We start from the raw sequence: 20449 nt of genomic DNA, 5'->3' as shown, positions 1-20449 counted from the left end.
CCAGGCAATGCAGGATTGGCCTCAACCTAGGACCTTGAAGAGCCTGAGAGGATTTTTGGGTCTCACAGGCTATTATCGCAAATTTGTCCGCAATTATGGTCGCATAGCGAAGCCCCTCACTCAACTCCTGAAGAAAAATTCATTCTTCTGGAATGAGGACGCACAACAGGCCTTTACAGCTCTCAAAAATGCCATGTGTTCCACTCCAGTCTTAGCACTACCTGATTTCACCAAATCTTTTGTCATTGAATGTGATGCTTCAGGTACGGATATTGGGGCGGTCTTAATGTAGGAAGGATGACCTTTGGCCTTCACAAGCCAACAACTAAGTGGGAAGAATTTGGGCCAATCTACCTACGAGAACGAAATGATGGCCATCTTACATGCAGTAGAGACCTGGCGACCTTACTTATTGGGGCGACGTTTCTAAATCTGCACAGACCATCACAGTCTTAAATATTTTTTGGAGCAACGCCTATCCTCCCCACAACAAAATAAATGGCTTGCCAAAATGCTGGGATATGATTATGAGATCATTTACAAGAAAGGCCAAGACAATAGTGTAGCAGATGCATTATCTCGCCAATTTGAGGAGGAAAGTACCCTGCTAGCAATTTCCCTTCCCATTCCAGAATGGATTGAAGAGGCTCGCAGGGAATGGTTTTCACATCCCGGGCTCTCCCAACTCATTTCTCAATTGCAGGCGGATCCAAATTCCACCAAGGGCTACTCGTGGCAGGATGAGATTCTTCGCTACAGGGACAGAGTCATAATATCACCAACATCCACCCTCAAAAATCGCATTTTGGCAGAATTTCACTCATCCCCCATTGCAGGACATTCAGGCTTTTAGAAGACGTATGCTCACACCAGAAGATCATTTTTTTGGACAGGCATGAAAAAGGACATCCTTACTTTCGTAGCAGAATGCGATGTCTGTCAACAACACAAAGGGGAGACCGTCAACACACCAGGCACATTACAATCGTTGCCCATCCCGGCATCAATATGGACGAAGGTTTCTATGGATTTCATTACAGGTCTTCCAAAGTCAGGAAACAAGTTAGTCATCATGGTGGTTGTGGAAAGACTTTCGAAGTATGCTCATTTCTACGCCCTATCCCAACCGTTTACAACGACTTTGGTCGCTCAATATTTCATGGATCAGATCTTCAAATTGCATGGCATGCCCACTTCTATTGTGTTCGATCGCAACCCGATCTTCACCAGTAATTTTTGGCAGGAACTCTTCAGGCTACAAGGCACTCAACTAAAACTCAGTACTTCCTATCATCCACAAACGGATGGTCAAACTGAAGCCGTCAACAAATGTCTAGAAACCTACCTTAGGTGTTTCACTTCAGAAAAGCAACATCTTTGGGTACAGTGGTTACCTCTGGCTGAATGGTGGTATAACACCAACTATCATGCCACCAACAAAATGACTCCCTATGAAGCAGTATATGGTCAACTCCCTCCATCCCCTACTTCTTATATCAAGGGGTTCTCAAAGGTACAAGCAGTGGATCAACTCCTACAACACCGCGCAACCATGCTCGCCCATCTTAGAGAGAATCTTCATCAAGCTCAAAACCGCATGAAGCAACAAGTAGACCAGCATCGCTCAGAGCGCCAATTTCAATAAGGGGATCAGGTCTTTTTGAGGCTGCAACCATATAAGCAAACATCACTCAAAGACAAGGGTTGTAAGAAACTATCTCCAAAATTCTACGGACCATATCAAGTACTTCAGCACATTGGAGAAGTGGCTTACAAGTTGGCTTTGCCACCTACTGCAAAAATCCATCCAGTTTTCCATGTCTCATGCCTCAAGAAAGTGATTGGGAACAATTGTAGAATTCAAACCAGTCTACCTGAATTAGACGAAGAAGGGTCAATCTGGCTCCAACTTGAACATGTCCTAGACACATGAGATAGGCACCTGCGGGGCCGCATGATTAGGGAAGTCCTCATCAAGTGGAAAGACACCTCTCCAGAAGATGCAACTTGGGAACCAGCCACTATTCTTCAGCAGTTTCCACAGCTTCAGCCTTGAGGACAAGGCCAGTCTTAAGGGGGAGGGCATGTTAGGGTCCCACCCTAACCCCCTTATTTATGTAATGGGATCGAGTCATAGTCAAGAGTCAATAAAGCCCATATTAATAATTGTAAGTGGTTAACCCGCAATTAATGACGGGACCACAGTGAGTTGCAAATGGGCTGTACTATTAGATGGATGGTATTAATAAAACCCATGGTATTGATCCGTGGTATTGCATGTATGAGTCATATATAAAGGATAGAGACTCCCTGCGAGGAGCATCGTGTCTTATTTTTGAATCGAGCTCTGCTTTATTGGAGGTTGCCCCCTTGAAGAGGCCAGTGAACATTGCTTTCTGAATAATAAAATATTTGCTGTTGTCTCTCACTATTCTATGTTCTCGGTATATTTCTTCGCATATTCTGTATTTGGGTATCTTTTGCAAGTTAAGAGCATAACAAATGTCCCCTTGTCATCATGAAGACAAAATGATGGAAACATGAAAAACCAATTTTGTACTCTAGCCTATCTTAGTCAACCTATTAAAATAAAGTGAAGAACAACTTGAGGATCAGATTTCGTCATAGTTGTTCTCGACTCTTTTGTGCTAAGAAAGGGTGATGTAATTTGTATAAAAACCGTTGCTTAGTTTGAGCAGGGGGGATCACCAATCTAGTAATCAAAACTATATTTTCTCCAGTTAATACAAAGCATTGATCTAGTTCCAATAGAATGCTCTTGAGTTAATGAAGATTTCAGCTTAACTTCTAAAGCATTGATCTAGTTCCAATAGAATTCTCTTGAGTTAATGAAGATTTCAGATCAACTTCTAATTGAAGTTTTCACCAAGTGCCTCATTTAGGGAGGTAGGCCCCCCTCCTTGGAAGAGTATTGTGATATTGTAGCATATATCTAGTTTCTGAATTGGTTTGTCCTATAATTTGTGTTATATTGTTATTTATTTATAGTTGTAACACTAGAATTAATACTCTATTTTCATTATATGTAGTTTTCATCTTGCTACCTATGTATTCTAGTTTTTACGTTGTGTTAAATTCAAAAAGGTGTCATATCATCCATGTGCAAAGTTTTTCATTTGTTATCGGCAAGATTGAGAGTGGAGAGTATGTTTTGATACAATCATTGTTTAGACTTAGTTACCTGCAGTGTGTGTTTCTCTTTTACAATGCAATTGAAGTTTCCTTTCTCCAGTATATCTAGATTTCATTTCATGTAATTTCTATTACATTCAGCTGGGATAACAACATCTTGCTTCTAGGTTGGTTGAATTTAAATTAGTTTGTTTTTATTTATTTTAATCCAACTTGGGGTCACAGTACCCTTCTTTCAAGCCCCATTGGATTAGTTTACTTTGTTCATAGTTAGATTTATATTGTTGTTAGCTTGTTGTACTTAGTATCAGTGATTATGTTAGATATACCTCAAAATACTTTGTCCTATGGTCATTTATCTCTACTGCAAATTCGCAACTAGAATAGTGGATAAATATATTGCTCTCACAGAAACAGTGCACAATAGTTCGCGAGTATCATACAAATCCACAGCTTGATAAAGTATCATAAAATCTTTCATTTTAACTTTTGAAACAATTAAAAGATAATTAGGAAACCCATCATTTTTGGCATTGTTGTTAGGGAACTTCCAACGGTGCAACATTTTTTATTGTTTTTGGTATTCAGTAACACATTTTTGAGGATTTGTTTTTACTTTTGTTTGGGTTGGTGTGTTTATTTTTTATTTTCATATGATAAGTTAGGATGTTTTTCAAAAGCTCGTGAAAAGGAATAGAGACCCAAAAGATTGATTTAGTAGCCATGCAAAAAAGACCCCACAAACTAACATTGCAAGGAAAACAACTCAAGGATATGGATCCAACCAGCCTAGATATTGGATACCAACAACCAACTCTCTAGCCAAAAGGAAGCCAAAACCTCCCATCTAGAATCAAGCCATATATGCCATGCAACACAAGTTGTATCTTCAACATAGGTGGATATTGTTTCCCGAGGACTCTGCAGTGGACGGACAACCAAGCCACAAATTTGAGCTACACAATAGTCCTACTTCTACCACTCCATTTCTAGAACATCAAGAGGATAATTTCCTATAGTATAGAAAATCAAAGCCATAAGATGAAATCATCCATGATATGAAAGAGGAAGTGTTCACCTTCAACTTCCTAATCAAGGAGACAAGTGGAGTAACTCAACTAGAAAATACTTTGTACTTTGTACACAAAATTTTCATGGCTTGGCTACTAAGGACCCAAACACATTTTTATTTGATTTTTATGTCCTCTATATAACCTATGATTATGTCTTTGATGCCCATACTTTGAAACTCTTTCCTGCCACTCTAAAAAGTCTTTCCCTTAGATGGTTTATGGGGCTTGGTGGAAACTATATCACCACATGGTCTTAGGTGAAAATATAATTACTCAAAAAGTATTGGGATTATTGCAGATATAAAGAATGAAAAGAGGAAATATTCAATGTGATGCAAAAATAATATGAGAGCGTGGAAGATTGCATAGAATGCTTCAAATACAACTTGTAGAGGTAAAGATAGGGCTAGTTTGGAGAAGATACCTTGCCAATCTTGATGTTATGAGGAATCAAAGATTATTGTATCGACATCCTTAATCTCATGAGCCGAAATGATATTTATCAGTGTCCCCGTGATTCATTTGAAACTTATGTCAAAAGTATTCCAAAAGGACTTCTAAAGAAAGAAAGGGCCAAGGGACGTATTGACACGGACTAATAATACATCTAGCGGAGGAGTCACTCAAGTTAAAATCGAGAATATGTTGGAGGATTTCACAATAGATTTGTAACTTAATTTCTTAAGCTCTCAATCAGATATGATACAATTGAAAAAGAAATGGGAGGAGGAAAAATTATCCTTATCTATTTTCTGCACAAAATGCAGAAAGAGGTACCCATTGAAGGGGTGTCCCATCGATCATATTAAATTTTGTGGGATTTGTGAATAACAACACTCCCGTAGTCAATGACCCTCCTTACCCAACCTCAAAGTATTCTATGAAGAAGCAAATGGAGGAATCGATCAGGTTTTCCTTATCACACAAAATTAACTATGGCAACCCCAACCACAAGGTGTGTCTCCCGACCAATCTCAATATTTCAAACATTATTAGACTGATCCAAGTGGATATTGGTGGCCACCCACCTATTCCACCTAACCCCCCAGTCAGTTTCATTTATTTCCTTGTTCGTTTCATCATTTACTATTTCTAGCAGTTTTTTGGGTCCTGAACTTCCATAATAGTTTTGACCCCCTAAACAGCATTTTTTTGGGGTCTGCGGCAGGCCCATAGCCGTTGGTAAGGGTTTGCGGTGAAACCTATAGTACCTAGATAGACCTTCCCAACAAGGTATCGTACGCACCAAACGGAGATATATGACGAAGTTACGACCTCGGGAAGTTGGCTGCCCAACTAACCCCAACGGGGCCCACAAACTCTTGGTGTTATATTTCCTGGGGTTAGGGTTTTGGTTTTTTAGGGTTTTCTCATGTTTTCCAATAATAAATAGGCCCTTGATCTTCATTGTAACACAGTTCAGAGGCATGTAGCCACCACATCTCTTCTCAGAGATAAGCTACCATCGCTCTGTTGAATTTTGTAGCTTGGGAGGTACTCCAAGCCCTAGGGGTTCAGGGGTTGGAGGACAAAGTGCCACAAGGGCAGCTTGTGGGCTTGGAACCCAAGAAAGGGGTTTTGGCACCAATCGTGTTTTTGGGGAAGAACCATGATGGTTTCACGGCATGTGATGGATGAGGATGATAGTGCTCAGAAAGACGATTCCAACACATCGAAAATCGTCTGAATCCGAGTTGTCATTTGGGAGATATTGAATTTTGAAGTCGACATAATAATTATGGATTTTTTTAAGCAGGCTGACATGAGTTCCAGGTAGGCCGATGTGAGAAATTCCATAAAGACGTGTCAGTTCATGATTGGCTTCGGGGAGGCCTCATTTAGTATAAATAGAGGTCGAATGGAGTCATTTAAGGCATCCATTTGTATAACACACAAGGAGGAAGAGATCTCGTTGAAGGAGGATAATTCTCTATGGTAGCCGCAGCAAGAAGAGGCTAGGGCAGAGAGGAGATTAGGCACTGTTTTGTGGGCTAAAAAAGGCACCGAGTTGCTAAAAGGAAGGTCGAGTTGCTTGCTGGGAAGACCGAGTTACGAGACCTCTCTGAGGTTTGTCTGGGCACTGTTTTGTGGATAGGATTATTGTATGGTATTGTCTATATGCTACAGGTGGACTATGTGCTAGGCTGCAGGCCATAGAATCACAGTTAGTGTCTACGTAGGGAGGATTAAGGGCTAATATATGCCCAGAATAATAGCGTACTAAGTGAGGAGTCTCATGAAGGTGTTCCGCAGTCTTTGAGGATTGTTTGTGGATTGTTAGATGGGTTTGTAAGGGATGTTGCAGCATGACCAGATTCCCTAACTAGTCACAGTATAAACAACAGTGAAAGTAGACTTGGAGTAGTAGTGTTGAAGTGTGTTGGGTCACAGTTTATGACCAGTTTCGATCAGTTTGGTGATGTGACTTTGGAAGCCAAGTATTGGAGTGGACAAGGGCGTCTGGAAGACTTCAATAAGGAGAAAATTCTGCAGTGGAGGATTGGGTGTCATAGATTTGTTGGAGGGCAGTGAGTTTCACCACCCAAAGGAGCCCTTGACAAGCTATCTTGAAGTACAAAGAGCAGTTGAAGGTTGGGTGAAGGACAGTGCCAAAGTGTAGCACTTTGATGGACGAAAGTTGTTGCTAGCCTGGAAAATTGGAGCTCAAGTATTGGCTAGCCCAGAAGAGCAGATTGGATCAGCCCAAGTACACCGTGTAGAAGGATGTGCAGCAATGTTAGAGGGCAACCCTCCTGAAGTCTCGATGTGTAGTGGCCTTGATGGACTAAGGCACTACTAGTGAGCAGAACGGGTGCAATGGACCGACAAGACAAGATATGATAAGAAGTGTTGCAGACAAGTTTTTCATTGTATCTTGTAACCATCGACAGTTGTATTTATCAGTTTGGATTAATATAATGAAGATTGGTGATTGTACATCATTGTACAATTTTGTTTCAAATTGTGTTCATTGTGCATTGTATGATTTACTGCTTTAGATTTTCCACTGTGCAAAGTAATTTATGGTTGAGACTCTTGGTTTGGTAGCGTAAGTGATTTAAGACTCTAACCTAGATCCAAGGTCACAAAATTTCAACATGCTCGAGCTATCTTATTTGCATTATGTTTGTAAGCATAGTTAATTATTTTTCTATTAATGAAATGAAGTGTTTTTCTGTTGCATCTCTGTGTTTATGAGTATATATGTAAGTTGTTGTGTTCCTGTTTAAGTTCGGACCATAGACTAACACCTCCATGTAGTGTCCTCCTCAACAATGGTACCCACCTAATCCCTCAAATCCATAATGGATTCCTCCATCCCTCTAAAGAAATCCATGGCAACAAGGATGGACAAAATCACCTTTTAGGGGGCCTCAATATTCATTACCCCAACAACCTATATCACCTCAACCTCCATCGCAACTCCAACAGCCCAATCCATGTCCTCCTTGACCTAAAATCCATGCACAACCTAGTCCTAACCCCAATAATAGACTACCATAGTAAGCATAAGTTGTTGGGCTCAAATTTTACTATACGCACTCTATCTCTTCCCTATAATGTCGAGATATACATTTAATATACGTGAAGGACATAAATAAAAAATCATGTCTGGTAACCATAGAATACTATGAGGAAGAGGCTCCAATTGGAAATCCTTCAATTGGACAATCCCCTGCTTCTCCTTTGAAGCAAGACTAAAACAAGAATGGTGTGCCAGGTCCACCTTTCCTAGAAAGATTGAACATATGCAATCCTTCTACTCAACCAAAATTCGATTTTTTAGGAGAACTTAAGAATGTGTATGTTTGAATACCTATTTTCCAAGCTATCAAAGATGTCTCAATCTACTTAAAAGTTGTTGAGGAATTATGCTTACAAAGACCGTGTAAAAATAGAAAATACCTCTAAATAGTACATGTGACAAAAAAATTTCTAGACTAATTAATGCTAAAATGAATTTCCACAACAAAATATTCAGACCCAAGAAGCCCCATAGTCAAGTTCAAATTAACAAAATCATCATTTCCAACACATTAATTGACTTAGGCATTTCCATCAATGTCATGACTTGTGAAAATGAAACATTAGGGTTTACAAGCCTTAGACAAACCCCTAAGGTGCTACAACTTGCATATCGTTCTAGTGCAAAAAAAAAAATGCATCCTATAAGACATCGTCATATCAATATATTCCTGGGAATAACAAGCTGATTTTATGGTCCTATTACCTAAGTCTTCTTTGGAGGCTACCCCTCAACTTTGGGGAGACCATGGTTGGAAATAATTGATGCCTATAATGGTTTCATATTAGGTAGCATGACAATTTATCTGGAAGTTCAATGAAGAAACTCACTTTGTACCCTCCTACCAAGCCTAATATGGACCTAGAAACACCTATTTGGGTAGAAGAAAGGGAGAGTTATGATGAGAAATTTTCCCAACAAGTAATTTTAGTAGATTGGTATCTTGTTAAAAAAAATATGAAAGATGATGAAATAAATGACTGCAACCTCTACTGCATCATCTTCACAACACATCCTTAATCAAATCATAAGTGTACATGCTCAAGAAAACATCTCCATGGTTGGTGTTGAGAAACCATTATGCTTGTAGATTACGATGATTTCTCTTACTTGATAATTGCTTGTGAACGTTTGTTGGCTTCTTTTTTCTTTTATTATGTTCTCTTCATCAAAAAATTATCAAAACATAAAACCATGAAGATCACAAAAACAATGAACACAAAAATGTAGGCTCCAAGCCAGGGCAAAACCCCACAAGGGGGAAAACCCAACCAACTTATCTTCTTATAGAATCAGGTCAAAGTGAGAAATCCAAGACCAAAAACCAATACCAATACTTCCCACAAGACCTTAGTCAGCCCTCCTTTAATCCTTCCTCAAACAAGTCAAATCCAACAAAGTCAACAGTGGTCAATGCTCTTCAAATCTGGTCAAACTTCTTCTTTTTAGCTCCTGCAATTGATTTGAATTTTTCAACCCCTACAAAAATCTAAAATTTCGTACATGTGATAGAACTAGGGTAGAAAAAACTCCATTTCTCTTTCTCCTAAATCTTCACTCTCTCTCCTTTGAGCTTTGCTCTTGCTTCCTTGCTCTTTCATTGTTTTTCCTTCCTTACTTGGCACAGAAATCAATGAATTGAATTGGTGATCAAATGAGGTCAAATTTTACAATATTTATACACATCCATGAGGTTAAATTGGTCCCTTCCAAGGCCGACTTGGTCTTGTGGGTGAACACTTGACTCTTTTGACTCAAATAAAATTATTTTTCGTCTTTCTTACAAAAGTTCAAATGGGACTTGACTTAAGTACAATAGGTTGACTCATGACAAAAAAAAAATGACACCATAAACCATAGAATCATGAAGAACATGCTTAAATAATGAAATAATAATACTAATAATAATATTTTTTCTTCTTTTTTCTTTTTACAAGAAATACATATTGATACAAGTACAATGATAATTATGAAGAACAAACCTAGTTACATTTTCAATGCTCCCTCTTAACTAGGGAAGTATTCATAATTACACAACAAGATACAAGAATAATCTCAAATTCAAATATTCTCATAAGAAGAGTTTGGATTGATAAGCATCATCATAACCAGCATAGTCAATTACAAAATAGCAAGGTCTTGACTGACAAGCTCTATCTCTCCACCAGATTAGAGCACAATGTCGGATGGCACACATTTGGACACCACGACCACCACCACTCAAGGCACATACCCCATCTGAATGTTCACCGGGTATGTCCTTACAAGAATATTCTTATCTTGGATTCTCAATCCTCAAATAATATTGGTCCTCCTTGGGACTACTCATATCTTTGATACCCTTCCCTATCCTCAAAGAGTATTGGTCCTCGGCACTACTCCTATCTTGGATTCCAAATCCTTAAGCAGTATTGGTCCTAGATGTTTATCCAAACCTCCATTCTCCCTACCAGTGCATTCACTAGGATCACGATTGTTAGTCCTGGCCATAGTGCATGACACATGGATAATATGGTGTCCACCATCACTCTCTCTCAACCATGGAGTAGATCCTTACTGCCTCTCAACAAGGGAGACATAACCACAAGCCTCATCTTTTCTTATTCATCTGCTACTTTCTCTTCTGTGGAGATTTAATTGTAGCTATAGGGTTCCTATATCGCATCACGTCATACCGAGCTTCCACCTTCCTAGATATTTTTCAATATTCACATAGCTCTATCATGTCAAACATCCTATGGAGCCAAACTCTTTCAATGTTGATCATACAAGCCTTCATATATTTTATCTTCCTAACTTGTTTTTGCCTTCATAATTTTTCAAGAAATTATATCATCTTTCACTCATCATCAATAGTATCTCTATCAGCAATAGTACCTATCAAACCAATCAATGTAGAGCCAATTATAGCTCCCTCTTTCCAGCTGAGGAAAGTGAACTTCTCCTAGATCAATATCGAACCCATCATATCATCAAGTGATCAACAAAGTATCTCATGACTTCCTATAGCAATTTTGTTGCCTTTCCTTCCTTTATAGTGTACACACTTTTTCTATATGTTCTTGCTAGAATTCATACCATATCCCAAACATTATGATGTCATTCTTCAATATCAGAGTTTCCAAAATAAGTGATGTTATTCCAAATTTCAAGTTGTAAGATTCTTCAAGTCACTCTGTGCTTCTAGCTCCCTCTGAAGTCGACATTACTTCCTTCCTCACATTCTTCAAGAGAACATGATGATCAATATTATCCTACCTATCTGTTATGTTGTTATATATCAAACAATCATATTGTAGGTTTTAACCTCGTACAGAAATTACCTGCATACAAATTCTAAAACACAAAAAATAAACAATGCGAGAGCATAACACATAAAACACATATACACAGAGATTTTCCCCTGGATCCCAAAACCGGGACTACCAGCTTGATCTTTCATTATGTTCCTTTCAATGTTACAATACATATGTATACATGCCGAAGCATCCAATACCATGGATCGAAAACCATCGCGTCCAAAACCATGTGCGAAAAACATGCACCAAACCATAGGTAGGTCCACCCAACCTAACATAGGGTCCAAAACCAAAATTTTCTAGGGCGCTGACTCAGACCCCATAGAGTGGAGTTACTTGCACCCCTCAAACCCCCTGTGACTCCCCCCGCTACACCATCGCCGCAACGAGGGGGGGGCTCCACCCCCCTTCTAACCCCCCGGTTAACTACGTGGGCTAGTCACGGAAAGAATATAACACAACCCAACATTCTCCCACTTGTTGTTTTCTTTCCACAGGGGGCCACAAGAGAGCTTAGTCATTTATCCAGCCCTGCAACGCCCATTGTTTCTCTCCACCAAGAGAACTTCTCAGAGCTCACAGATTTTGTCAATGGATCTGCAGTATTCTTCAAAGTGTCCACCTTTACCAGCAACACATTTTTGTCTTCTATCATATCCCTCACAAAGTGATACTAAACATCAATGTGCTTTGTCTTTGAATGATATGCAGGGTTCTTTGCCAAAAAAATTGCACTTTGGTTGTCACATTCTATCCTTATAGCTCCCTGTACAAACCCCATACTTGAACACAATTTTTGCAACCAAACTGCTTCCTTGCTTTCATGAGTGGCTGCCATGTATTCTACCTTTGTAGTTGATAGTGCCACTACAGATTGTTTCTTACTCATCCAACTAACTGCACCTCCAAATAGGTTAAACACATACCCACCTGTAGATCTTCTCTGATCCAGATCTCCAACCCAGTCCGCATCAACAAAGCCACGGATATCCAAAACTCTGTCCAATCTTGGTCTTCCTTGGTAGCACAAACCATAATCATTAGTGCAACACAAATACCTGAAAACCCGCTTCGTTGTTTTCCAATGCTCCTTCCCTGGTTTTGACATAAACCTACTCAATACTCCCACTGCATGTGCAATTTCTAGTCTAGTACAGACCATCGCATACATTAGGCTACCGAATGCACTTGCATATGGAACACGGGACATATCCTCTTCCTCTTCTTGTGTCTTGGGACACTGTCAGCAGATAACTTTACACCTACAGGAATAGGAACCTTCACAGGTTCACTGTCCTGCATATTAAACCTCTGCAATATTGTCTCGACATACTTCCTCTGGTTTAACCAGAGCTTCCTCTTTGCCCAATCTCTTTTAATTTCCATGCCCAAAATATAGTTTGCAGCACCAAGATCTTTCATGTCAAATTTGGAGGACAATTGGGTCTTCAAATCCTAGATAATTTCTTTTTCATTTCCAACCAGCAACATATCATCCACATACAAGACCAGATAAATACCACGGTCACCAATTAATTTAAAATACACACAGTGATCTTCTTTGCTTCTGGTGAAGCCAAGTCCCCGTATAAATGTATCAAATTTCTGATACCACATCCTTGGTGATTGTTTTGACCCATACAGAGACTTCTTTAACTTGCATACCAGTTCTTTCTTACCCTTCACCATAAAGCCTTCAGGTTGCTTCATGTAGATCTCCTCTTCCAGATCGCCATGAAGAAATGTTGTCTTCACATCCATCTGTTCTACCTCAAAATCAAAAGCAGCAGCAACAGATAAAAGTAATCTAATAGAAGCTACATTGGCAACAGGAGAAAAAATATCACCAAAATCAATTCTCGGCACCTGGGAATAACCTTTTGCTACCAACCGAGCTTTGTATTTCTCCACCTTTCCTTCTACATTTGTCTTCTTCTTGAACACCCATTTGTTGCCAATGGGTTTCCTTCCAGCCAGCAACTCCACCAGATCCCAAGCCTCATTTTTGTGCAAAGATGTCATTTCATCAACCGTGGCCTCTTTCCAGAGTTTTCCATCCTCTAAATCTACTCCTTCCTTCACAGTTCTGGTATCATCATCAATAATAGATAAAGAAAAATTTGAACAGAAAGCAGATGGGCTATACCTTTCTGGCTGCCTTCTTTCTTGAACTGATCTTCTCACACCCGAAGTTTGTGGCTCTTCATCTTCTGATTCCTCCTCTGTTGTAGAGTCTGATTCTTCCTCCCTAAGTTCAAACTCTATCTTCTCAGGTTCCTTTGGTTGGACTTCATGTTTAATAACATCTTTTACCTCTCTAAACACCACATCTTGGTTGTACACAACCTTCCTTGTTACTGGGTTCCAAAGCTTATAAACAGTCAATGCAAAATCTGCAGGCCAACTGGATCGGCCTAAAGTTTAGTCCTCCATTTCTTTTAGGACTGCTGGAAGGGGTCAAAGAAGAAGAAGAGCACAGGAAATGGGAGGAAGTGGAGAGAAAAGCAGGGTTTCATGACCGAGAAGAGGACATCACCTCAGAAGCCTGGGATGTTAGAGAGACAGTCAAAGCAATCAAAGATGATGAGCTGGATTAGTTGCTCAGAGGATGAGTAACACATTTAGCAGGGGGGTGATGATGAGCCCCAAAAATGGGTAAATTATTGGGCTCATTTTGCCTATTATTCTCGATTAATCCATCATTCTTCATAGTTTATGCATGCTTTTGAATATATTTATGTTAATTGAATGAATGAGAATAGTCACTTGACCATGAAGTCTAATATGTGTTTATTGTAGATTTTTGGACATCTTTTGGACCAAGGTCAAGCATTTATGAGCCAGTTGACAGCCAAATACGAAGGAACAAGGTTCAGGATTAGTAGGAAGGGTGTCTCCTGCACTAAGTGGCCCCTTCCTCGAGTTCTCCACCATCAGCTCGGAGTTCAAAAGCCCACCAAAGATGATTTCTAGGGGCAGTCGAGCAGATTTTGTGAAGTGGTTGATTAATTGCAGTCTTGAGCAGCCAAGCCCCTCAAGTTAAGGAGGGTTGTTGCAGGTCTTCGTGGTGCATAAGTAGAAAGGCTTCAAGCCTTGGTAGTTTAGCTCTTGAAGAGTTTTTTTTCGCACTTTGGTGCTGCTCTGCCTTTCAGCTCATTTTCGAGCTTTTGCTGTAAACTTTTTTGTGACATGGTTATTTTTTTAGTAATGGAGATAAATTTCACTTTGCACCAACTCTGAGCTTTTCTTAGGAGGCTGTAGCTCTTGGGGTTGGGCCCAACCCAAGTTCTAGTACCTCCTTTGTGTATTATTATGTGTTTTCTTTGCATTCATAGACTAATTTCTGCTATTTAGGTTAAGATCTTGCTTTGTTACTTAGGTTTCTTTTGATGATTAAAATAACTTTTCATGCTTCAGGTTGATTTGGCAGTTTGATAACAGAGAATATCTGCAAAAAGGCCACCAAGCAATCCTTGATCTCATCTCTCCCTCCTTGGGACCATAAGCTGAGACCAAGGCATACTTGCTGCCACAAAAACACTGTTTTGCCTTTCAATGCAATTGCAAGTGTTAGATTTTTTAGTTGGAAATGTTGATACCAATTGTGCTTGCATATTTAAATATGTTCTTGCTTAGGTTTCCATAGTTATCTTGCATGATTTCGTGTTCATAACTTGACTTTCATCATGTTTCTGGTTTTTAGGTCAGATTAGGTCAAAGTAGATAGATCTCTGATTTTTCTAGTCTTTCTTTGATTAGTTTTGAGAAATAGTGTGCAGATCACCTGTAATACATCCCTGCCTATCCTGCCTTCATCACACAACCTGCTCCAACCCCAAATTCTGGATTCCTTCTCTCCATTTGCCACACTTTTCCAGTTTGACCTAATTTCTACATTTTTGTGCAACATTGCTCCCTCCATCATTGAACAAATCCAAGCATCTTCATCCCTCCTTAGCCTCATCTACCAGGTCCTAGACCTCTTCACAACCTCATCCATCCTCCATTTCTACTTTCCACCATCAACCCTCCAAAATCCTCTTCCAGATCTTCCTGTAGAACCCCTGCAGACTTCCTGTAGAAGATCACGTGAGCAGTTTCTCGAGATCTGATCACTATGAACTTATCTGGAATGGTGCTAGGGACCCCTTAGGCCCTCTTCTCACCTTCCCAACCTCCTGCAAGTGCCCACTCCTTTTCCTTTCGCCAATCAACCTCTGCACAGCCAAAAACAGTTAAAGAACATGCATAATAATTCCGCAAGATTACTCAAAAATACAATTTATTTATTTATTTTTTTTTTTATTTTTTTTTATTTTTTTTTTTTCAGATTTTACTTCAGAAATAGCTTAGTCACATGCACTTTACCTTTCAAAGAATCAATGGCATCCATTTCAGCAACTTTCATTTCTTTTCTTGCACCAGTAAGGTTAGTCAGTAAAACTAGTGTTTGCTAGGGTTTGCATTTCCTTTCAGCGTTCATCTCCTTTCTGCAAGTAGACTAGCCCCCTTTGAGTTAACTTTCATCCATCACAGTTAAAAGCTTCTTCTAAGAGCTCATAGAAGTTGTCTTAAGCTCCTAACAGACTTGTGCCAGCTGATCAAGTGATAGCCTGCAGCAAGAGCTAGTACTTATGCATATAGCACCGTCGCTTCCAAGTTTGTTACGAACTACCGGGTTGATAAAAGTAAAGAAGGGAGTCCCAGGAGTTGCAGCATCATTGCTGCAATACTGGAGCCCACCATCTTTTTGGCGCTGTTGTCGGGGAAGCGTTAGAGTATTTGTGATTGCTGCTTTTCTTCTATTTTCTACTGCAACCTTTTGCTAAGTAGTTTATTTTAGCAAGAGTAGAGCAGTTGTTTCATTTCCATTCTGCAATTTCATTTCCGCAAAAGTAGATTAGACATTTCCTACTTTCATATATTAGCATTTAAATTCCGCAATTTCAATTCTGCAAGCGTAGATTAGCATTTCAATTCCGCAATTTCAAATTCTGCAAGCGTAGATTATCATTTCAATTCTGCAATTTCCATTCCGCAAGCATAGCTTAGCATTTCATTCTTGCAATTTCATGTCAGCAACATAGATTAGTCCTTTTCTGGTTTCATTTCAATTCTGCATTTTCATTTCAGCAAGATAGATTTTAGTTAGTTGCAGTTCAATCTATTTCAAGTACAAGCAGAAGAAAAAAAAAAAAAAAACTAAAACAAAAACAAAAAAAACTAAAACTAAAACAAAAAAAACTAAAACAAAAACAAAACAAAACAAAAAAAATAAAAAACAAAAACAAAAACAAAAAACAAAACAAAAAACAAAAACAAAAACAAAAAAAAACAAAACAAAAAACAAAACAAAACAAAAAAACAAAACAAAACAAAACAAAAAACAAAAAACAAAAACAAAAACAAAAACAAAAAACAAAAAACAAAACAAAACAAAAACAAAAATCAACCAAAAATATTTCATTTCATGCCTCGTAGGAATAGAGACAATACAGGAAAATTCTTACCCAACACCCCCACCACATCACTGAGTCACCCTTCCAGTTTGACCTAATTTCTACATTTTTATGCAACATTGCTCCCTCCATCATTGAACAAATCCAACCATCTTCATCCCTCCTTAGCCTCATCTACCAGGTCCTAGACCTCTTCACAACCTCATCCATCCTCCATTTCTACTTTCCCACCGTCTTTCCACCATCAACCCTCCAAAATCCTCTTCCAGATCTTCCTGTAGAACCCCTGCAGACTTCCTGTAGAAGATCACGTGAGCAGTTTCTTGAGATCTGATCACTGTGAACTTATCTGGAATGGTGCTAGGGACCCCTTAGGCCCTCTTCTCACCTTCCCAACCTCCTGCAAGTGCCCACTCCTTTTCCTTTCGTCAATCAACCTCTGCACAGCCAAAAACAGTTAAAGCACATGCATAATAATTCTGCAAGATTACTCAAAAATACAAAAAGATTTTTTTTTTTTTTTTTTTTTTTATCAGATTTTACTTCAGAAATAGCTTAGTCACATGCACTTTACCTTTCAAAGAATCAATGGCATCCATTTCAGCAACTTTCATTTCTTTTCTTGCACCAGTAAGGTTAGTCAGTAAAACTAGGGTTTGCATTTCCTTTCAGCTTTCATCTCCTTTCTGCAAGTAGACTAGCCCCCTTTGAGTTAGCTTTCATCCATCACAGTTAAAAGCTTCTTCTAAGAGCTCATAGAAGTTGGCTTAAGCTCCTAACAGACTTGTGCCAGCTGATCAAGTGACAGCCTGCAGCAAGAGCTAGTACTTATGCATATAGCACCGTCGCTTCCAAGTTTGTTACGAACTACCGGGTTGATAAAAGTAAAGAAGGGAGTCCCAAGAGTTGCAGCATCATTGCTGCAATACTGGAGCCCACCATCTTTTTGGCGCCATTGCCGGGGAAGCGTTAGAGTATTTGTGATTGCTGCTTTTCTTCTATTTTCTACTGCAACCTTCTGCTAAGTAGTTTATTTCAGCAAGAGTAGAGTAGTTGTTTCATTTCCATTCTGCAATTTCATTTCCGCAAAAGTAGATTAGACATTTCCTACTTTCATATATTAGCATTTCAATTCCGCAATTTCAATTCTACAAGCGTAGATTAGCATTTCAATTCCGCAATTTCAAATTCTGCAAGCGTAGATTAGCATTTCAATTCTGCAATTTCCATTCCACAAGCGTAGCTTAGCATTTCATTCCTGCAATTTCATGTCAGCAACATAGATTATTCCTTTTCTGCTTTCATTTCAATTCTGCATTTTCATTTCAGCAAGATAGATTTTAGTTAGTTGCAGTTCAATCTATTTCAGGTACAAGCAGAAGAAAAAAAAAACAAAAACAAAAACAAAAAAAACTAAAACTAAAACAAAAAAAACTAAAACAAAACAAAAAAAATAAAAAACAAAAACAAAAACAAAAAACAAAAAACAAAACAAAAAAACAAAACAAAACAAAACAAAAAACAAAAAACAAAACAAAAAACAAAAATCAACCAAAAATATTTCATTTCATGCCTCGTAGGAATAGAGACAATACAGGGAAATTCTTACCCAACACCCCCACAACATCACTGAGTCACCCTTCTCTCTTCTTCGGTGGCAGTGATCCAGAAGAACCTATAGGTGAACCTCTAGAAATATACGAAGATCCTATAACAGAAGAAGAGCAAGAAAACGTTCCTCCTGACACCATGGTTGAACACATGAATGGCATAGGAAATGAGGAGAGAATAGAAGGTGCATTTCCCATCCGAGAGACAAATGGGGACACAAAAATGAAAAACATAAGTCCCTCAGCCTTACCTCACTTCCATAGATTGACCACTGAAGACCCTGATACCTTCTTGTTTGAGTTTGTTGTCCTTTGTCAAACTTATGACTATGAAGAAGACGAGAAAAAGTTGAAACTCTTTCCCTCTACCCCCAAGGATGCAGCACTACGTTGGTTCATGGGGTTACCTAGAAACAGTATCACAACTTGGGCTCAGATGCAGCAAGTCTTTAACAACAACTACTGGGATTATTGTAGGTCAAAGGAGACGAAGGGAGAAATCTTTTGAATGACCATGGGAAGTGATGAGTCTTTGGAAGACTATGAAGAAAGGTTCCAACTCAGTTATAAAAGGGTCAGGTGCACACTTGACCCCGAATCTCTGAATCTGGTTCTACCCCAAGGATTCCCTGAAGACCTTCTAGATACCCTCCATTTGCTAGTTGGAGGAGACATCTACCAACTACCTTATGATGACATAAAGACTGTGTTTAGAAACCATTCTAGGGTAGCCCGGAAAAGAGGTAGGGGGAATCCACTTTCAGCTAGTGCCACCTTCTCCAAACATGAGTTTACAAATCAGATGGAAGACCTTAAAAGTGAGGTGAGACAGACCATTGCCATGCAACTGGATACTTTCCGAATCCAACAGAAGAAAGAGGAAGCTGAGAGGGCTTTGGCCATCTTTTGTCCCAGATGCACAAGGAAGCATCCTAAGAACGAGTGTCCATTGCACTCAGTAGAGGTATGTTTCGTTTGTGAGGAAGACCACCCTACAAACCAGTGCCCAACCTTACCCGGACTTAAAGCTATGTACCAAGGGGCTGAAGGAGCCACCGAACCACTCTACTTCCTCAACCAAAGGAGGCCACATGGATCTAGACCTTACCAGCAGGGGATGCAAGGGACATCCCAAACTTATTACAACCCCAACCAATCCACTCACACACCTTCTTGAGGTCCCCCTGCTCATCCTTCCCGGTCCACACACCCTCCTTGGTCATATCCATCTCAATACCATACTCAACCTGTTGCTCATTTGTTTCATTCTCATGTTCAGCCGCAACCTCACTAAAATGCACCGCAACAGGGGTGGAGGCCGCAGTACAACTCTCCTCCTGCCATTTTGCCTCCACCACCTGCTCAAACACAACCATAACCTCCTGCTCCTCCAAGACAACCCCAGATGTCTGCTCAACCGAACCCAAACCCCAATAACGGACAGGCCCAACAAGTATATACTGGAGAGACAACATACCCTACCTACGCTGTGGAGATTCAGGAGATCAACCTACGATTTGGGAAGGTCCTCCCAGATAACCAACCTCCTCCTAAGGAGGATGAAGCAGAGGAACAAGAAAGTGAACCCAAAGCCATTCCACCCTTTCTTGAGAGACTAACTGGAAACACGCAACCAAACCCAGAAGAGACTGAAATTTTGGGAGAACTTAAATAGCTGTGTGTAAAAATACCACTTCTTCGGGCCATCAAAGATGTACCAATCTACAACAAATTGATCAAAGAGAAGTGTTTCAGGCACCCAAGCAGGCACAAGAGAGATGCCCCAACTATCAATGTCATAGGACAACTGTCTGACATAATGTTGGGACAAGTAATCTGTCCAAAATATTTGGACCCTGGGAGTCCTGTAGTGGATGTCCACATCAATGGCACCATAATCCCCCACACCCTGATTGATCTAGGGGCTGCCATTAATGTGATGACCAGGGACACTATGCTCAAACTTAACCTTCAGGGTTCCCTAAGAAAGACCTCGATAGTACTGCAGTTAGCAGACCACTCCACCGTGACTCCTGAAGGGATTGTGGAAGATGTCCTGGTCTCTGTTGATTCTTGGGAGTGCCCTGCGGAATTTTTGGTCCTTCAGCCAAAGGCAAAACTCACTGGATACCCCCTCATTTTGTGAAGGCCTTGGTTAGCTACTGCAGATGCTTACATCAGTTGTCGAGTTGGGAGCATGACCATTAAGAATGGGCCAATGTCCAAGAGCTAGTCCTATATCCTCCTGCCCAACCTTTGCTCGAACATCACTTACCTCTCTGGTTGGAGGAGGAAGATGAGGATGAAGTCTACTCTACACCAGTGTGCA

The sequence above is a fragment of the Pinus tabuliformis genome, chromosome 9 (genome assembly GCF_031772625.1).
Source record: "Pinus tabuliformis cultivar Carrire ecotype Pingquan chromosome 9, CPIR1, whole genome shotgun sequence".
Classification (NCBI taxonomy): Eukaryota; Viridiplantae; Streptophyta; class Pinopsida; order Pinales; family Pinaceae; genus Pinus; species Pinus tabuliformis.
This window is presented reverse-complemented; position numbering follows the sequence as displayed.